This window comes from Panthera leo, chromosome B4 (genome assembly GCF_018350215.1).
Source record: "Panthera leo isolate Ple1 chromosome B4, P.leo_Ple1_pat1.1, whole genome shotgun sequence".
NCBI lineage: Eukaryota > Metazoa > Chordata > Mammalia > Carnivora > Felidae > Panthera > Panthera leo.
In genome coordinates this window covers 21,541,147-21,547,312 of record NC_056685.1, presented here as the reverse complement: position 1 = coordinate 21,547,312, position 6,166 = coordinate 21,541,147, and the positions used below count along the sequence as shown (strand labels likewise).

Genomic DNA, 6,166 nt, shown 5'->3' with positions numbered 1-6,166 from the left:
TCTCATGAGTTCATGAGTTCCAGCCCCGAGTCTGGCTCTGCGCAAACAGCATGGAGCCTGTTTGGGATTCTCTCTCTCCCTCTCTCTCTGTCCCTTCCCTGCTTGTGCATTTGGGCCTTAATGTACGTCCTCCTTGTAAAAAAAAAGGCCAAGGAGTTAATGATTTCTTTGGAGTCTTCCAGCAGGATAGATAACATCTAGGTAGTGATTATGCAGGGTCTCCATAAACGTTCTCCAAGACCACTGACCGCAAACACCTTGACATCAAAACCTCCCCCCGGCTTCAGGTGTTGAGTGAGCTCTGAAGGACACCTGGCCCCTGTCCATGTTCGGATCAGTTCTTGGATGCCTGAGTGGACAGGTGCACCAGACCACAGTCACCAATAAAAACCCGAGACCCCAAGCAAAGATGAGATTCATGCTCCTTTTCCTTTCTGAGTCTCCTGGATGGTCCATCTGAATCTGTACTCTCTATACATCCGCAATAAACTCTGCTCTCACCTCCCGCTGGCTCACATTTGATCTCTATCCTGTGTAGAGCCAAGGACCTTCTTGGTGGGTCCCATAGGATCCTCTCTGGGTCCTCAGACCCAGGCTACGGCATCAGTTTTAGGAGCTATCATGATTCCACACCTTCTTTCTGTTCCCTTTTTCCTAAGTCAAGACTATTCCATACGGGAGCTGCTCCTTCAGCCCAAATCCTGGAGTGAAACATCAAAGCTCACCTTCAAAGATTGCATCATGTGAGTAAAAACTAGCCCTTTGTTGTAAACCACTGAAATTTGTTTTTTTTTTTAAGTTTTTTTCAATGTTTATTTTACTTGAGAGAGAGAGAGAGAGAAAGAGAATGAGGGAGGGGCAGAGAGGGAGACACAGAATCGGAAGCAGGCTCCAGGCTTTGAGCTGTCAGCACAGAGCCGGATGTGGGACTCGAACTCACAGACTGCGAGATTGTGACCTGAGCCGAAATCGGAGGCTTAACCAGCTGAACCACCCAGGTGCCCCTGTAAGCCATAGAGGTCTCCAACCATCTGCCACTGCTGCATAATTTAGCCTCAGTGAATTAATACAGACACCTAGAGCAGGGTCTACAAACTGTAAAAACCAGAAAGTACATATTTTAGGTTCTGCAGGACCTACAGTCCGTCAGGGCCACTAAACTTTGCTGTTGCCGTGCAAAAGCGTTCATAGATTCTAGGTAAACAAATGAGCATGGCAATGTTCCAATAAAACTTTCTTTACAAAAACAAGTAGCAAAATAGGTTTGACCCTCAGGGACACGTGGATGCATACTCCTGAGAACGTGCTTTAAGTAATTTAACCAATGGCTAGAAGTTCTATAGGCAATTGCTTAAAATCACATTTGTTAATTTTACACAGCCAGTATTAGTTTTGTAAGTTTTGTATTAAAGATGATACAGAACATACTTTATTGCAATAGGTCTGTTGAAAAACAAAATTCAACTGCGTAAATCTGAAGACCTAATTGGTTCCATTAAATAATTCATGAATAGGGCAGCATCCCTTATATCAAATCAGAGGGGAGCCCCGAGAAGCTGTACAACATGGAAGGTTTGGGTGGCTCATCAGTTAAGTGACCGACTCTTGATTTCAGCTCAGGTCATGATCTCACAGTTCGTGAGTTCAAGCCCCATATTGGGTTCCATGCTGACAGTGCAGAGCCTGCTTGGGATTCTCTCTCTCTCCCTCCCTCTCTTCCCCTTAAACACACATGCTTGTGCTCTCTCTCTCTCTGCTCTCAAAACTAAATAAATAAACTTTTAAAAAAATGGAAGGTTTTTATAGGAAAGAGGGTCAGGCAAGAGAGTTATTAGCTAAAGACAAGAAAGAATTGTTTCCGGCAAGATCACTTCCCTTAGGAGGAAGGGCAGAGGGTCTTAGTATGCAAATAATCTCCTCTTCCTCTGGGGGACAGAGAAGGCCTACAGACAGAAACCTCTCTGGTGAGTATCAGAAAATTCCTGCCTGACCCGTTAAGACTTACATTTCTGGGATAGGTTGAAACTGCAATTAGGTTAAGCCTTAAGCCCTGGGTTACTGACTTAAGCCTTAACCTGAGTGATGCCATTTGGGGCCCTTTGTTTTTGCTTTTTAACACTCCCTAGAGCCCATTTATTTCGTAAGATTTAAAATGGATAAAAAAAAAAAAAAAAAAAGGCAAAGGATGGCAAATTTAATATTTCGGGATGGATAGGGAAAAAAAAAAAACCAACTAGAAATTATCTCTCTGCTTGCACAAAGCCTTCAGAAGCAATTGGGAAGGCTCAAAAAGGAAACGAGAAGGAGAGAGAAACAGATGAATTAGGGATAAAAGGGGGAGAAATGAAAACATGAAGAAAAATAGCACAAAGGTGAGAGAAAATTGGATGAAGCTGGGATTCCTGTATTGGTTTTTCTTCCAGCACCAGAACCAGAAAGCATGCTTGTTCCTCTACTGCCCCCTTCAGTTCTTCCAGGGTCCTCGCTTGATTTTTTGCAATTGGCCACTAATGGGTTACACCGTGGGGCGCCTGGGTGGCTCAGTGGGTTGAGCATCCGACTTTGGCTCAGGTCATGATCTCACAGCTTGTGAGTTCCAGCCCCGCGTCGGGCTCTGTGCTGACGGCTAGGAGCCTGGAGCCTGCTTTGGATTCTGTGCCTCCCCCTCTCTCTGCCCCTAACCCACTCGCATTCTGTCTCTGTCTCTCTCAAAAATAAATAAACATCAAAAAAAAAAAAAAAAAGAATTTAATGGGTTACACCCCCCCAGGATGCAACTCTTATGAGTGATTTTCCATTTTTTTTTATTTTAGCTCCATCTTGCTGAAGTCCACAGGGGTTCAAAAATGGCAGGATATATGTAAGTCATTTGAGTAAATGAGATTTTGGATGGGCAGGGTGTGGTAGGGGATGAGGACAAGACCAAAGACTGAGGATAAATAGGGGCCAAGGTTAACATGGGGAGGGGGAGAGATACTGAGCAGGAGTGAGGGTTCAGGGACGGAGGTAGTTTAGAGACTGAGCCTGATTCTACAAATTAAAGAACTGGGGTTGCATGTAGCCGAGCAATTCCACAAACGTGGCAAGGTAAATTGATAAAATATTAATTACGACTGGGACCTGGGGGTAGGAAATGCAAGGAAAATGATGGCATGACAGATAGTTCCGGGTAGATCTGGGATGGAAAATCAGAGCCTGCACTTTATCAGTCTGGTCGGGGAATCAGTGGGAATAAGATCATGGGCATATAATCTTGTCATAAGTTAGCCAAATCCATGCTATCATCGCATCATGGTCAACTGTCTAAGAGTCTGTCTACATTGTGAGCAACCTGAGGTAGAAACAAGTCTTTTTCCACCATTGTAAACCCACCACTCATTGCAGTAGCTGTCCACAAGCTAGCACTCAATGAATTTGTGTTGAATTACATTATTTCCTTTCGATAATAAAGAATTTCCGGGGCACCTGGACGGCCCGGTCAGTAAAGCGACCGATTCTTGATTTCAGCTCAGGTCGTGATCTCACCATTGGTGCGACTGAGCCCCGTGTGGGGCTCTGCAATGAGAGCACGGAGCCTGCTTGGGATTCTCTCTCCCTCCCTCTCTGCCCCTCCCCTGCTCACCTGTGCGTGCACGCTCTCTCTTTCTCTCCAAATAAATAAAAAATCAATAAACATTTTAAAAATTTCCTAATTTTTTTTTATAGGAAATTGTCAGTTCATTGGAATGGGGAGGGAGAACGCTTTGTCCTGGGAATCTCTGAGAGTTTGCCACCATTTTCCATGTCTTCACCCTAAAGCTACCCTCCTCCCTGTCAATCGACTGTCGGCCGTCTACTATTTACCAGCGCGGGAGTCCAAAACAAATGGTAAAAGCTTCGCTCTCATCACCGCAGCCGTAATATACATTTGGTTTCATGCTGACTCCACGCTGAATTTCAGGGCTATGGCCACTCCGAGTCTCCCAGCTGATGTGCTTCCTGAGCACAGGAAGTGTCCATTGTCCCCCTGTGAGAAGTAAGGGAGATGATTCTTTTTCAGAAATACCAAATAAAAGCTGTGCTATCTAATTAATAGGTTTACAACCTATTGAAAATATGTGAGAACCCCCTTCCCCCCCACCACCACCACAATGAAGTCCCAAACCCTTAGACACTTCGCTTCCTATTTCTTCTTCCCCTCTCCGATTTGTGGCCTTATTTTTGCAGGCTTTGCAATAAGCAGGCACCAAAGAAGACAGAACACTGCAAGTCTCTGCCTCACCTCCGGAAATGTACACTTGTTCCAATCAGACTACTTTTTGCCTTACATGGGCGCAGGGAACATCCAGGTAAGGCTGCATGTAACCTCTGTAGCGTTCAGCCAATGAGGGACCAGGGGAGGGACTTACCTCTGTAGTGCCCAGCCAATGAGGGACCAGGGGAGGGACTTGCACACTAGGAGATAAATGGTCTGCTGTAACTGCCCCCAGTGTGCCTGTCCATCAGACACCCACTCTTGCAAGAACATTGATTAAAGCCTCGCCTCGCTGTGCTCCAAGTCTCTGCATCCTTCCTTTGATTGGGTCAGTGGGTTTATTTCTCATAACCCCCCCCCCCCCCATGGCATCTCTTCCTGGCAAGTCAGGCCCAGTCCAGGAGTGGATGACGGAGCAAGCACTTACTAGGTGCACATTATGACCTACAACATCTAAGCTATTCACATGGTGAGATGCTTTTGCTTCTAAAAACAACACTGTACATAATAGTAGAGGCTATGTTGTCAAGGGAAGAAAAATTAAACAGGGGCACCTGGCTGGCTCAGTCCATGGAGGGTGAGACTCTTGATCTTGGGGTTGTGGGTTCGTGCCCCACACTGAGTGTAGACACTACTGGAAAAATAAAATCTTAACAAAAATTAAACAAAACCTAGGATAATCAAATGGAACAGTTCACTACAAAAAACAGCCATGCCTGCTGTATTCCTAAGTTTTGCTTTTCTCTGATGATTGAGAATACTTCACTTGACTAACACACGGGCAAGTCCCTTCTTTTTTTAATTGAGATAAAAATGACATGTAACGTCGTGTCGGTTTAAGGTATACAATGTGTTGATGTGATACACTTAAATATTGCAACATCATTACCATCGTAGCCTTAGCTGCACATTGCAATTCCCTTTTGATTCAAGTCAGAGGTCCCTCACCCAAGGTCTCTCCCTGAGCCTCTCCTCCACGTTCCCACAACTGGACCTGTGCCCCTGCTTCATTCACATGACAGCCATCTATTGCATTGACCTCCTGCACCACCCTGTGAATTCCTTCCGGGCAAGAACGCGTTCTTAACGGACTCTGTCGCTTCCACCCAAACACCTGGTAGACTCTCACTAAGTGTGTTTTAAATCACTCATTCATTCATTGATGATTTATGGAGTCAAAGAAATCGCAAATTCAATTTCAGGCAGCTTTGGAGTCCTGCTAGTCACATCAACTCTGAGAGAAACAAAGTAGCCCCGCAGACTTTTCTATCACCCTTAGCTGTTGGGATCCCGGGGATTGGGATCCCGTGGACCTGTCAGGCATCGATGAGAGAAATGTCAAAGAAGTCATAACGATGCAGTAATGGATATTGTTTCCTTCTGGCTTCGTACTCAAGGGATGTCATTGGTGGTTTCTGAGCTTAGGGCCATGGAAAGAGCAATGTGGAGATTGCTTGTGCTCCGGCTTGCTTTAAGGTCACAGTGACCTTGGAACAGACTTCCTAGGATCTCTTTTGCCCTAGAAGTAGTTATTGTTACTTGATCCTTATACCCTCGGCCGTGGCAAGGCGGAGAAACTTTCTGGAGTAGCCGTAAGATAAAATAATAATTTAAAAATTTTTCTTAATAAGGTAATAAAAATAGTAAAATTAGTTTTTAATTTTGATTCTTTTCTTCTCAAGAGAACACTTTGTTTCAAGATCCCCTGCAGCAACCTTTCAGGAGAGGCATACGTAAATGAACCGCATGACCGTACTCTTTATGTGTCCACCAAATCGGTAGAGGTACGTGGGTGCTTTTATGCATTCTCTTGCCAACTAAACCAAGCTTGCCCAACTGGAAAAGTTCATTTTTGAGAAAATTGGTACAAATTACGGGATACTGTTTCTCAGGGAAAAATATGGACATACACATACGTATACTTGTAGATAC

General features: G+C 44.7%; 1 long non-coding RNA gene across 1 annotated transcript; it reads left to right on the top strand.

Annotated features, from left to right (window-relative positions):
• The first annotated feature begins 658 nt into the window (after positions 1–658).
• On the top strand, positions 659–4,411 carry LOC122225522. The gene is made up of 4 exons (XR_006205224.1): positions 659–743; positions 2,814–2,860; positions 3,706–3,867; positions 4,207–4,411. It is a non-coding gene; the product is annotated as an uncharacterized LOC122225522 (long non-coding RNA).
• The last annotated feature ends 1,755 nt before the right edge of the window (positions 4,412–6,166 follow it).